Source organism: Pinus tabuliformis, chromosome 9, assembly GCF_031772625.1.
Source record: "Pinus tabuliformis cultivar Carrire ecotype Pingquan chromosome 9, CPIR1, whole genome shotgun sequence".
NCBI lineage: Eukaryota > Viridiplantae > Streptophyta > Pinopsida > Pinales > Pinaceae > Pinus > Pinus tabuliformis.
In genome coordinates this window covers 1,252,466,529-1,252,482,123 of record NC_142307.1, presented here as the reverse complement: position 1 = coordinate 1,252,482,123, position 15,595 = coordinate 1,252,466,529, and positions in this window count along the sequence as shown.

Sequence of the window (15,595 nt, the reverse complement as noted above, 5' to 3'; positions counted from 1 at the left end):
ACTTTTGTCTGTTTTATTCTTCTTCTTTCCTTTCTTCTTCCCACCGGATTTTGATTTGGCTGTAGATGACTCTACAACGTGAATATTGGCAGAGATCTCTGCAGAAGAATCTCCTGTTGGGGAATCAGGCAAGGTTATGATAGGGGAAGAATTCTTGGAAGACTTCTTCTTACTTTTAGTGTTAATCGTGCCAATCATACCATCAGCGGCATGAGATCCTGAACGAGCTGCAGTGATTTGATTTTGCTTGGGAAGATCGGGGATTTTTTCGTGTAACGTACCTGACTGAGTATAGACCAAGTCAAGGTACTGTGCTTGAGAAATTACTTGCTCCTCAGTAACAACTCCGGCTTTAGCAACATCTTCAGTGATGTTTGGCAACAAAGATTTTACAAACCACTCGGCCAAGATCTGATCCGGAATAAATACCTTCACTAAACGCCATCGACGTCTCCACTCATGAATATGATCTGAAATGTAAGTGGATGTCGATTGTTTTAGTGAAGTTAACAATTCCGTGCCATTGTCATATCAGACTGGGAACTGAAAATGAGTTAAAAATGAGGTAGCTAACTGACTAAAATTATAAAAAGTGCCTCGCGGTAACTCAATGTACCACTTGGCCGCGAGACCAATTAGAGTGCGCTGGAAAAGTCTAAGAGGGATTAAATCATCTGTAATGGAGTTAGACGCACACCAGAGGTGGTAAGTCATCACATGGTTCGACGGATCCTCTCCTGATTTACCTTCGAACTTGGGAATGTCACTGGGCAAATTATTCGGCATTGGTGGCCAAAACGGAAGATAATTAATGGGATCGTTCGTTAGGCGCGACAAGTCAGGTAAGTCCAAAGTTGCGATAAACGGTAACTGCCAATTAGGATCCCTAAAACTCTGGGTCATGAGACCAGCCCCAGGAGGAGGATATCCAGGATAACTTGGAATAGGAATCGTGTTCTGGATATTGTATCCTCCCAGAAAACCAGGATTAACTGGACCGTACTAGGGTTGTTGAGGTTGTTGATAAGTGTACCCAGGGTACGGTTGATACTGATAGACTGGCTGCTGCACAGTAGGACCGAATTGATACTGTCCTTGGTACGGTTGATAAGTGAATTACGAAACTAGAGATTCTGGGTTCGATCCCCAGCAGAGTTGCCATTTTGTCACATGGAATAAGTAGATCTTGCGGACAAGATAGACCTTCCTAGAATCTAAAGAAGACCTAATGACAAGCAAACCAACCAGACACTATCTTTCTCTAAATATGCTTTGATAAACAATATCAAACAAGTGCTTTTAGGGCCTACCTTAGGTCCAACACAAGCTTGTGGATGCCCTCGCTCCTTCGATCCAAATGAGCTCCTTTCTCGCGAATCTGCAAACACAAACAAGGCAAACAAATTAAATAGCACCTGAAAAGCCAATTGCATAAAACATATTTAACATGAAAGTCAAGGAATCCATGAAACAAATAACATGAGATACTTGTTGAGAAAAATGAGTTTGATTGTATTAATTCAAAAGAAGAAGAACTTTACAACCTTTGCCTTGATGCTGTACAAGCTCCTCCCAGGGTCCAGCAAGAAGTCTCCTCTACTTTGACAAGTTTCACTTACTCCCCAATGAAGCCAAAAAGGTATGTGATCTCTCCTCTTAAGCTCAACTAGGGAGTCTTGATTTCACCATCATTTACCCTCAAAAAAGTTCAGCTTCTAACCTCCTTAGCAACCAGCCCAATGCTTGTATTTATAGTACAATGGAGGGAGGTTACTAGGTCCTCCTTCAAAGGGATAAAGCCCTCCTTCAAAGGGATAGCTCCTCTCATCAAGGGATTAGCTCCTTCTCTTTTGGGATGCATGAACCACCTCAGAGCGAACAATCCACATCAAAATTCCTTCTAGAAACCTCTAGAATTAACCCAAAGTGAGTTTTTTAAGATAAAACTTGCGCCTTTTGACTTTCACAGGGGTCCGCACCTACACCGTTAGGGATAGAGTGGGCAGGTCTGCAGATTTTGTACACAAAAGGTGCGGGACCGTAGGTGACAGTGAGAGAAAGTGCGGAACCAGAGTCACATTGATTTTTAATGTCTTTCTCTCATTTTCAAAGCTTGATTTGAAGAGCTGAGGTCTGAGACTTGCTTAGGAGGATAGTAGAAGTGATGATAGACCCATACTGACTGCAAATAATCATGGTGATGATATTTTTGTGTAACAATGAGCTTATAATCAAGAAACTGTTATCCTCCTCAAGCTTGTCAAAAATAAAGAGGTACTTGCCAGAAATGGTGGGGGAAAAGAGAGAAAAATGAGCCTGTTTGTCATACTTTGTGTCTCAGAAAAACATTTAACCACTCTTGAACACGAAACTTTTTGTTCACCTGGGTTGGGAAATCCTTTGCCTAATAGTTGATCAAACCATATTGAAAGTCTTCAGCTGGTTTCTGGGTATTAACTTTGGGTCAATTGTCACCAAACCATCTGCTGTGTCATTATGTGTTTAAGAGGTCAATGCAAATAAACCATTCATCTGCAAAATATCTGTCATCCATCTTGACCATCCCTGAGTCAGTCCTTGCAACTATATTTCTTCAAACTTGATCTATGATTTCGTGTTGTGGGCTTGCCTACAACGGATCACTTTCTATCAACTTCAGTTCATTATCTAGAAAGATGATCTAGAAATTGTCAATACCTTGGGATCTGCATGCCTCAATGGAAGGTTTCTCGCCTTTGACGATAGGTTGCATCATTGACCTTCGATCAAAGGATTCCATGACATGTTCGACATCAACACATCTATTCACATTTCATGGATTGTACTGAGTACTTTGAGAGCCATTGACATCAATGGTGGTTTCTCTCACACTTGTTAACAGTTTACATCATTGATTGGTAATCAAGTGGTTTCTACCATGTTCGACTTCGACACATTCATTCACATAGATAGAATCATACTATTTCGGGAAGTAGAAATCAAGACCCTGGATCTAGTTTCCACCATCTAGGCTGCGAGGAATTTTGTATTCATTATACAATAGACTATTTATAAAACAGATGGCTGCGCCCATACTATGTCTACATGAGTCTATACTTGTGATGTATTACAAGATCATTCCTATATCAGAGTAGTTTAGTTAGTTTTCTAGTCAGTTATGATCTGAGTATGGGAATGCCTACCTCAGCGATGATATGATCTCATATATATATATATATATATATATATTGTATTGAATGTTTTTACAAGTTCCAACCGGGCTCTCCACAAGATGATCCTCGAAATGATAAATTACTTCACTCTTCTTAGATGATAAATTAAATCCTCATCTACTACAGACTTCGCACTTTAAGGGGCAATCTGTTACACAAAATATTGTCACCGTGACTATTTGCAGTCAGTGTGAGGCTATCACCACTCATACTATCCTCCTTTGCAAGTCTTAAACCTCAGCTCTTCATGTCAAGCTTTAAAAATGAGAGAAATTCCTTGAAAATCAATAAAGCTCTGGTTTTGCACTTTCTCTTACTGTTACCTGCAATCCCGCACCCCTTGTTCATGTTACCTGCGGACCTGCCCGCTCTGTCTCTAAAGGAGTGCGTGCGCACCCCTGTAAAAGTCAAAAGGGTGCAAGTTTATTCTTAAAAATTCACTTTGGGTTAATTATGGATGTTTCTAGAAGGAATCTTGACGTGCTTGGTTCGCTCCTAAGTGGTTCATGCATCCCAAAAATAAAGGAGCTAATCCCTTGATGAGAGTATCTTATCCCTTTGAAGGTGGACCTAGTAACTTCCCTCTATTGCATGATAAATTAAGGCATTGGGTTGGTTTCTAGGGAGGTTGAAAGCTGAACATTTTTGAGGGTAAATGCTGTTGGAATTGAGACTTCCTAATTAAGCTTGAGAGGAGAGATTACATACCTTTTGGCTTCTTTGGGAAGAGAGTGAAACTTGTCAAAGTAGAGAAGATTCTTGCTGGACCCTGGGAGGAGCTTGTACAACATCAAGGCACCAAGGTTGTAAAGTTCTTCTTTGATTAAAGTTAATACAATCAGATTCATTTTTCTCAATAAGTTGTCTTCTATGATTTATTTCATGAATTCCTTGATCATCATGATAAATATGGTTTATTATATTAGCTTTTCAGATGCTATTTGATGTGTGTGCCTATTTGTGTTTGCAGATTCTTTACAAAGGAGCTCATTTGGATCAACAGAGTGTGGCTTCCACAAACTAGCACTGGACCCGAGGTAGGCCTAAAACATCTATTAACCTTTATTTTCGCATATTTAGAAAAAGATAGAATTTGTTTGGTTTTCTTGTCGCTAGATATCATTAGATACTAGGGAGGTCGGTCTTGTCCACAAGAATGATTCATCCGCCCGACACCATCTGTCAAAGAAGGAGTTTGATAATATTTCAATCTAGTAGCCACATTAATAGGTGTACTCATCATGAACACTTGAGATCCGGAGGAGGCAGATTGGGTTTGGTCTACCATTTGGGTCTACTGAGACGGAAATGTCTCTTTGAGGATAGTGGGGGTCCCTTTGATAAAGTGACTAACTTTGGATCCTCAGGGATAATCCTTAGTGTAGTGATCTTCCTCGCAAATGAGACAAGGATACTTAGGTTTCTGCTGTGAAGATTCACCAGCAAACAATTTGGGAGGACCCTGTTTTGGGGCATCAGCTTTACCCTTTCCTTTTCCTTTCTTCTTACCTTTCGAGGATTTGTCCACTGTGGTAGACTGGACAATGTGGACCTCTGAGGTTTTACTAGGGCTAGGTGGATTCTGGGACAAACTATTAGGAACAATATTTGAGACCGAATTCTGTTTGGAAGAAGATTTAGCAGGGGTTTGGGATACTGAACCAATAAATCCATCAACAGGAGGTACAACTTGTGACTTTGATGCTGCAAGATTAGATGATGGCCACAGAGAATTAGGTAATACCTCATACAAAGTGCCAAACTGAGAGTAAACTAGATCCAAGTACTAGGCAGGAGAAATGGATTGCTCTCCAGAGATGCATCCACCCATAGCTATATTGTGAGCAATTGGGGCCATGAATGATTTGGTGAACCATTAAGTGAGCAACTAATCAGCAATCTCAAATTTGATCAAGCAACATCTATGTCTCCATTCATGGATGTGATCAGAGATGTATGTCGTAGTATCTTTCTTAAGCGATGTGAGCAAATAGGTGCCAGTTTCATAGTGAACCGGCAAATGAAAATGTGTGAGGAAATCCATGGCTAAAGAGTTAAAGTCATGGTATGTACTTTGAGGCATCTAGATGTACCACATAGTTGTTGTGCCCATGAGGGTTCGTTGGAAGAGACGAAGATGAATGGAATCATCAATGTATGAGTTCGACGAGCACCAGAGGTGATATGTCATTACATGGGCCTAAGGATCTTATTTAGCTTTCCCATCGAACATTTGACAATCACTTGGTATCTTGCATGGCACTAGAGGTCAGTATGGCGAATGAAGGATGGGATCATTCGTAAAGCGAGATACATCTGGCAACTCGAGTGTAGCCAAGAATAGAAATTAGGTGTTGAAAGGCGTGGGAGGTCGATAAGCAGGTCCGAATGGAGGAGCCCATCCCTGCTGGTAAGGAGTTTGGCCCCACAGTGGGGGATTTGGCCATATGGCATTTGAGGCTGCCCCCATTGCAGATTACCTTGACCATATGGAGGATTTTGACCTTGAATACCTTGGAACTGTCTGGTCGTAGGTTGTTGATAAGCAACATACATATCAAAAGGTTGTTGAGCCTGTTGACCTTGGACATATGGATATTAGACCTATTGTCCTTGAACATACAGGTGATGAACCTGTTGCCCTTGAACAAGAGGATTTTCGACCTGTGGTCCTTGGGCATATGGTGGATACACTTATTTCCCTTGGCTAGTAGGATTATGGAACTGTTGACCTAGGACATTAAGATTTTGAGCCTGTTGCTACATGACTTGACCTTAACCCTTCCCTTGCAAGGGTTGACCCTGCTTATATGTATACAAGGGTTGTTGTTGCCCTGGCTAGTTTTGTTGTTGTAAGAGTTGACCTTGCAGTTGAAAAATTTGTCGCTGAGGTTGTAGAGGTTGGCCTACGAGGACATGGGCTGGGAGGTGTGCAAAGCATATTACATCTGCTGCTGTACAGTTTGTTGCAACTGTTGCAATGGTTGACCTTGCAGTCGTTGCAGTTGACCTTTGCTACGGGATCATTTGCCCTTGTGGTTGTGTGGAGAGCCCTTGTTGCAACAAAGGTTTCCTTTGTGGTAATAAAGGCTTCTCTTATTGTTGTAGAGGCTATCTTTGTTGTTGCAAGGGTATTTGAACAGTGCCTAGGAAATTTCTAAACTGAATCTGGCCATATCCAGGCTAAATGTACTGCCCAAATTGGAGGATGTAAGGTTGATTAACCATTCCTTGAGAACCATATAGAACATAAAGAGTTTGGTATTGGACCTGAGCCCCATATGACTACTGACACTGACCATTGCTTGATCTAGACGGACTAACGAGATTCTAAAGTTGTTGGTACTGGACATTGCTTGATCCAGTAGGATCAGTAGGGTTGTGAATAATACCAAAAGAAGGTTGGTTCATACCAAGCATGTGAGCCAGTGAGCCACTCACATTTGTGGCACCTAACACCATAGAAACATTCAAGCTTTGGCCCCCAGGCAGTGGCACAGCCTGGCCACTAACTAGAGGGATGGAGGAATTGACAAAGACATTATTTGAAACTACCTGTTGTGCCTAACAGGTAACTAGGATTGGTGATAAAAGGGTATTCGGAATGGTGGGTTGCACCAGCACTGAGGTAAAAACTTGTTGGGAAGTTGTGTTCACAACGAATGGACCTGAAGTAGGCATGGTGCCTAACGCCCAAACAGGGTTATGGTAAAGTGATGAGGCACTAGGTGTACCTGAAACCAACTGTGCCAAAGACACATAGTTGGGTGGAAAACTATCAGGAATACCCCTTGAATAGGGGAATCCCTCGGGAGGAAAGGGCAACTCTTCCTCCTCAACAGTGTGTGGAGTAGAAAGTTTAGACTCTTCCGGAGAGGTGACTAGAGCATTGCCTTCGGGTTCCATGTCTCGAAACAAACGACGATGAATGGCCAAAGAAGTACGACGGAATAGCTCCAAAGGAACACCTAGCTGGTCATACAAACTGGAAGGATGCTGCGAAGATATCACAACAGGGTCAAACAGTGGATTGGGAGGGTAGATAACCAGTCCAAGTTAATCGTTAGTGGTTGGAAAGTTCTCGGGAGTTTGAACGGGATTGTCCGGAGATTCTGGACCAAGATCAACGGATGACTAAGTATCGAAAGTAGGTGGAGCATGAGATGAAAAAGGTTGAATTCTCAGAAAAATTGTGAGTTCAACACCTTGGTCCTCAAGTGACTCTGGTAACTTAGGAAACGACTCCTCAGACAATCTTTCAGATGAAGAAGAAGAAGAGGAATTGGGTGAACCAGATGGTTCAGCCATGATGACCTTGTCTTAGTCAACAGAAAAATTAAATTCAAGGATTTAAAATCTTCTTGAAGGGAAACTCATGATTTGGTCTCAGAAAAGACTAATAGGGTCTTTTTGGATTGTGGCAAATCAACTATTAAGACACATAAAACACTGGCACTCTTTCATTTTTTAAGAGTCGAGAAAGAAATAAAGATGACTCTATCGCTTTCAATTGGAAACGAGCTCGAAAGGACAAGTGCTCGAACGATATTTTAAGTTTAATGAGTCAAAAAGATCAAATGACTGCTCTAGATGATCTAGGTAAATAGGATTACCAGGAAACCGTGAACTACAAAATACCTCTTGACGAACCGAGAAGTACAAGTAGGAAATCTCCCCAAATGCTTTGTTCAGTGTATCACATTTGCAAGGCGGCCAATTCGGCTTCCTAAGGATAAAGGATTGCAGCCTAGAGGGGTCTCCTGTTATACACTCGACGATACGGGGAGCATAAATCCATACCAGTGCTGTCTAATGCCGAAGCTAACGATAGTTGCTAGGTTTAAAGACATCAGAACATGTCTCTAGCCCAGACCTTCTAAATATGATCGTTAAATGTCAAATGCACCTTAGGTTAATTGAATTCATTTTAAAGTTTATCTTGAGTTATGTTTCAGTTTCCAGGTCTTAGTGATGTAACTCGAAAAACCTTAAATGCAACTAAATGAGACAAGACCCTTTCAATTCGATGAAATACCTACACAGAGCATCAGAGCGACTACCTAACAAACAAAAAGTACTAGAGGCTGGTCGACGCGACTGTTTCTCAACATATTACGTTGATCGGCGTGACTGTCAGTGGATTAAGTGCGCTGATCGAGGGAGCCAAGACAAAAATAAAAAAATTTGAAATAGAGACCAGATCTGCTACTATGAATTTCAAACTCAAGCCAGTAAGCAGGAGAAAAGAAACAGAACCAAAGGGAAAAAGTGGAACTAGAAAAGTTCTCATGAAATCATGAAATCTGAGACAAAAAAAAGGGTGGTGCCCCAGTTGAGTCGCCAATTTGTGGTGAAGTAAAATTATAAGTGCGGACACAAACAAATTCCTCTAGCCCGATAATGGGTCTAGCCACAACAGATACATTTTATGGAATATTTCCTTAGCTTAGAACCAATTAAGAGGGCCTACCTCTTAGTACACTTATCTCATTTGATGATGTCCTCGCTTGCTCACTCCAGCTACCTCTCGCTTCCTTCTTCAGACACCTGAAACAAGTAAACAACAACAAACAATAATCGTGATAATAGAAAAATTGTAATTCAACCTACTTAACAAGTCAAGAAGCATTAAGCCATGAATATTTAAGATGAAAAATTATGCAGGAAATCAGTCAATAGTTGCGTATATATTGATATCAAGAAGAGATTACAACCATTGTCTTGACGTTACAGTTCTCCTCTGACAAGACCGGGTTCCCACACACTTCTGCTAGCATTCCATGATGGCCTCAATCAACAATAGTTTTAAGGCTCTTCCCTTTAGGCTTCACTCCAAACCAAATCACACTTCTTCCTCACACAACTAGATAGCTACAACTATGAATAGCTTGTTGTTTACTCGAAACCAAAATAGCACTAGCACACCAACCTTAACACTAGCTTGTGCTTGGGAAGAAGGGAGGTTTATATAGGATGAATGGATGGAGATGAACCCTCTTCTTATGGGAGAAGGTCTTATCCCTTGAGGTAGTTCCATCATTATAGGGGAAAGGAGCCCAAACTGACATCCTCGACCCCATTCAGCCAAACCGTTTACCAGACTTCCGTTACAAAACTTCTAGAGTTGGAAGATTCGGCTCTTACTTTAAAAAAAATCCATAACAGGATTGGCATGACTAGAACACATCTCAGTCACTCTAGTTAACACTAGGGATAGTGCTAAACTCTACACATTGGCACGGGGGAGACAAAGGCCATTAGCATCGGTCTTGTAAACTGGGAAAAAGAGAAGTTTCTGGGGAAATGGTGCAAAACGGAATTGATCTTCTCATGAAGAGGGACACAATGGGTGTTTCTTCATAAAGGCAAAGCATGTGGGGTTCACTATAGAGGTCCTCCAGGACCAAGGCACGGGGAGTACAGGGACAATGACAAAATGTTGTGTAACAACCACCCCCCCCCCCCAATGGTTGGGGTAGTCATGGAAAGAAATTAACACAACCCAACAAGCCCTTAGTTTCTCTGCCTCTAGTTTCATGGGTGTGTAGTGATTGGGGGTTAATGGCTTAGCTCCATTCCCCAAATATGTATTTCAGAGCCTTTATAATAAAATTTTCCTCTATTTTTAACGAGAACCATCAGCAGGGCCCTGTCTACTCTGAGGTCACCGGTTCTAATCTGGTTGAGGCTAGTGTGGCCCTTAACAAATGTTGCATTGTTCTGGGGTGCCACGTGGTAGCCCTGATGGGACCATGTGGCACCCAATCATTGGTCCATTGAAACAAACAAACATCCAATTAAAATTCGACAACTATGAACCAATCAGGTGTAGCCACTTGGAAGCCTACCATTGGCCTGAGGTACAGAGTTAAACAATTGAGTCAACCTATTGAGTCATTATATGGACTACCCTGTCAGCAGTCATATACTTCAACTTGTAATAGTTTTACTTGTTTAGGAAAATGATCAGAATGTGATATCTGAGCATACGATATCGGTTTTGAGCGATTCAAGTTGCGTTGGATTAAGGATGATGAGATATGCATTTTTCCACCATTTAAGGCCACTTTTGAACACTTTCATTTTTAATCACTTTACTGATCCATTAGATCATTCATCCCCTCGTGACCACTCTCAATATAAGTATTAATTTAAAAAATTGGTATTACAGCAAGTTCTTTTAGAAAAATCCTAACATATTGAAGGAGGATCTTAGAGGTACCAATGGCTAGTCAAGATGCATTTTACACAAATAAATCCCCTCATTTAATGGAACAAATTATGCTTTCTAGAAAACCTAAAGATGTATGAATTGAATGGGATCCTCACTACATATGAAATTAGGAAACAAAAAGAGAAGTGAGGATTAAAGGAAGTAGCCTTAAAATAATCAAAGATGAAAATAAGACACAAAGCCTCTAATTACTCTAGTTGTGATTCATATGTTGAAAAAAATCAATTTGTGAGAAGTTGAAGAGAGGATCTAGAAAGTATAAAGGTAGTCTTCCATTCAATCATTTTAATTATGGAAGAAGAGTTCATTTCTTTTCTTTCCATGTGCAAACAAATAATACTGAATGAAATTGAAGAAGAATATAAAAGTAAAAGAAAATCTCATGGACACAAAAAGGGAAAATACACCTAGAGGAAAAAAAAATTATTATAGATAAGATAGTTTCTCTTCTAAAGATAGTGATGGATATAAAAATGATGTTGAGATACAAGTTTCATGTTTATAGTCATGAATGCTCAAAATTTTGATCACGAAAATGAAGTTAACCGTAAATGGAAATTAGATTCTAAAGAATAAGATGTTAATGGATAATTTAATATTCTAGCAAAGCTTATTAGTGCTTTGGATAACATAGATATACTGAGAGGAAAGATTAAATAGAAGAAGGAAATATTGCTCAATTATGAAAAGAAAAACCGTGTTTATGATGAAGAGTCTATCATCCTCCTAAAGATTTAAATAGAAGAGGAAAAAAGGAATAGAAGAAGTATTAGCAACCCAACTAAAAAAAATCAAGGAAAATGTGAAACGCTAGAAGCTAAATTCATCTCCCTAAGGAAATAACTAGAGAAGGAAAATGTTAAGTTGACTAAAATATTGAAATTTGGAAAACATACTAAAATATTGGATGATTTTCATAGTTTTCATGTGTTATGAAACCAGCTCACAAAAAGATAGAAAAGATAGATCAACGCCTTAGAATTCAGCCTCTTCGAGGGGGCAACCTCCTTTACATTACATAAATGAACAATTCTTGGATGATTCAAATGACAAAACCTCCTTTCTATATATAGGAGTCTAAGGAGTCACAATAAAACCCAGCCGACCTAACAATAATAATATAAAGCCACAAAAATAACAATAGAGGGATTCTATGGGGCACAATAATAACAATATGGGGACAATAGGGGCACAACAATACTAATAAGGCATACAACTACAATAGTAATGGGGCAATCACTAGTATTATAGAGACCTAACATGCCCCTTTCCTTCAAAAAAAGTGTTGTCCTCAACGCTTGAGTAGTTTTGGATGCTTCTGTATAAAATTCTCATCCTCCCATGTGGAATCTTTAGTGGATAAGTTCTTCCACTTGATGAGATACTCCGAAATTGATCGATTTCATAGCTATCAAGTTCTTGTTTCAGTGACTGCTTCCGGTTCCAATATAATTTTTCCTTCCTCCTCAAGTTCTGGCAAGATTGTTTGAACTGGGAGCTTGTCGCCTATAACCTTCTTTAAACATGAAACATGGAAAACTGGGTGCACTCGAGAAGCTGCAGGAAGCTCCAATTTGTATGCCATAGTACCAATCTTTTGCAACACCTTGTATGGACCATAATACTTTGGTGATAATTTATTATCCTTCTTAGCTTGCTTGAGGGACATTTGTTTATATGGTTGTAGCCATAGGAATACCCAATCACCTATATCAAAACTTCTTTCACTGCGATGCTAATCTGCCTGTTGTTTCATTCTATTCTGTGCCAACACGAGGTTATCTTTTAAGAGTTGGAGGACTTGTTGTTGATGTTCGATGTGATGTTCCACTGCTTGAACCTTAGAATTTTCTCTTAAATATGATGTGATGGATGGTGGCTGATATCCATAAAGTGCCATAAATGGGGTCATTTTTGTTGCTGTATGGAAGGAAGTGTTATACCACCATTCAGCTAGAGGTAACCATTTGACCCATTATGTTTGTTTATCAGATACAAAGCAACGAAGATATCCTTCCAAACATTTGTTTACTATCTCAGTTTGCCCATCAGATTGAGGATCATAAGATGAGCTATGAGCTAACTGAGTACCAAGACAAGAAAATAATTCTGTCCAAAAATTTCCAGTGAAAATGGGATCTCTGTCACTAACAATAATCTTTGGATTTCCATGTATCTTTTGAATTGTTTCCATAAATGCAATAGAAACTGTACTGGCTTTAAATGGATGTGATAATGTACAAAAGTGTGCATACTTGGTAAGTCTGTCAACTACCACCATGATGACACTCTTTCCCTCAGAGTTGGGTAAACCTGTGATAAAATCCATCAAGACCTCCTCCCAACGTTGGCTTGGAATGGATAAAGGCTGTAATAGACCCATGGTCTTAATTATTTCAACTTTATTTTGTTGGCAAACAAAACATTCTGCCACAAACTTTTGAATATCCGATTTAAGGCCATCCCAAAAAAAATCCTTCTTAACCCTATGGTAAGTTTTTAAAAATCATGAGTGCCCTCCTAAGGGAGAAGTGTGCAATTCCATAAGAATCTTTTGTTTGAGTTGGGAATTCTTACAGAGGTATAAGTGATCTTTGTACCATAATGAATCATTTTTCCAGCTAAATGTATCAGATGTACTGGAATCTTGTTGTAACTTTCGAATAAGTGCCCACACTTCTTCATCATTCTTCCATTCCTCCCTTGCTTCTTTTATCCAATTTGGTTGGATAAAGGAAATGGTGCACAACAATGCTTCCACATCCTCATCCTTTCTTGAGAGTGCATCTGCCACCACATTTTGCTTCCCTTTTTTGTAGATAATTTCAAAGTCAGAACCCAACATCTTTGTGACCCACTTTTGTTGCTCTTCATAGGATAATCTTTGTTCTAAAAAGTATTTAAGGCTATCATGATCTTTTACCTTGAAGTGTCTCCCCATTAGGTAGGGTCGCCATTTCTTAAGTGCATGTAGTATTGCCAACATTTCCTTCTCATAAATAGCTTTGTGTAAAAAACTTTTCCTTGATTGGACGACTTTCAAAAGAAATGGGTCTTTCATCTTGCATTAAAACAGCACCAATTCCATTTCCTGAAGCATCACATTCCACAATAAAGGTTTTTGTGAAGTTCGGTGTAGCTAAGACCAGTGCTTGGCACATTGCTTCTTTAAGATGTTCGAAGGCCTTTATTGCTTCTGGAGTCCATGAAAATGCATATTGCTTCAATAATGTTGTTAGAGGTGTTGCTATTCTCCAATAATTCTTAACAAACTTGTGATAATAACCTGTCAACCTGAGAAATCCTCGCGGATGCTTTATGGATGTGGGGATTTTCCATTACTTAATGGATTTAATTTTGCTAGGGTCTACCTTAACTCCTTCATGAGATACAATATGACCCAAATATTCCACCTCTTGTACTCCAAAGAAACATTTGGATCTTTTTGCATATAATTGTTTCTCCTCCAATAGTTGTAGCACCCTGTCAACATGTTCAACATGATCCTTCCAAGACTTGCTATAGATTAGTATATCATCAAAAAATACTAACACAAATTTTCTAAGGGTTTGAAAATGGAATTCATTAAACCTTGAAATGTAGAAGGTGCATTGGTAAGGCCAAAAGGCATGACCAAAAATTCATAATGACCCTCATGATTTCTAAATAATGTTCTCGGAATGTCTTCAGTATTCATTCTGATTTGATGATATCCTGAACGAAGATCCAACTTGGTGAAGTAAACTGATCCATGCAATTCATCCAGTAATTCATCAATGACAGGAATGGGAAACTTATCTTTAATAGTGAGCTTGTTAAGCTCTCTATAATCTGTACACATGCACCATGATCCATCCTTCTTGTGCACCAATACTACTGGAGCAGAGAAAGAACTTTGACTAGGTTGAATTATACCAGCCTCTAGCATTTCTGCAACCATACGTTCAATTTCACTCTTTTGGGCATAGGGATATCTGTATGGCCTGATGTTTGGAGGAACACTTCCTAGAATCAAATGAATAGCGTGATCATGATCAAGAATAGGTGGGAGACCTTTGGGAGTCTCAAATACTTTGGAATGATTGTCCAAGACTTTTTGGAGATCTGGAGAAATAGATGATTCTGATGTGGAAACATCTAGTGAACATAATTGTGAAATTACACCTCTTTGTTCCTTTTTTAGAAGCTTTGTCATATCGTTAGAGCTGATTATCTTTCCTAGTTTCCCTGCAATACCCATTAATTCAACTTCATTTCCTTCCGCGGAAAATTTCATGAAAAGTTCTTGAAAATTAAAAGCTATTGTACCTAAGGATTGTAGCCATTGGACTCCTAGTACAACATCAGCTTCTCCCATTGGAATGGAAAGCATTGGGCTAGTCAATACATATTCTCCCATGGATAGCTTGATATTATGGCACTTTCTAGAGCAATTTATCATTCTTCCATTTGCAATAATCACTTGACACTCTGGTGCTGGATATAGGAAGCAATTCAATTCTTTTGCTACCTTACAATGAATAAAATTGTGGGTACTTCCTGAATCAATCAACACTATTACCTTTTTCTTCTTGATTTGTCCTTCTATCTTGATGGTTTGAGGAGTGGTAATTCCAGCCAATGCATTACAAGATATGGTCGAATTCATTTCTTCTTTATCTAGGATTTGTTCCTGGAGTATATCCTCTTCTTTTGACCTTTCTTGCTCCTTTTCTTCTTCCTCTTCACAATCTATGTAGAATAGTTTCTTATCAGCACACTTATGACCTTTAGTGTATTTGCTATCACAACTGTAACAAAGCCCTTTTGCTCTTTTTTCTTCCAATTTTTGTGGTGTCAACCTTATAGGTTGTGGAAGACTAGGGGAAAAAACACTTCCATCTTTATAGTTGCAAGTGGTATGCTTCCTGGTTGCCATAATTTTGCTTTCCATTTTTCTTGCTAACCTGAATGCCTTCTCTAATGAATCAGGTTTCCAAAGGAGAACATCATGTTGGATATTATCCTTTAAAGTCCCTATGAACACATCAATCCTATGCTCCTCTAGAATGTTTTTTACCCTTATGTTCAATTTTTGGAACTCCTCAATGTGCTCCATTATTGAACCCTTTTGTTTGAGACTTATCAATTGGCTAAAAAAAGTGTTTCT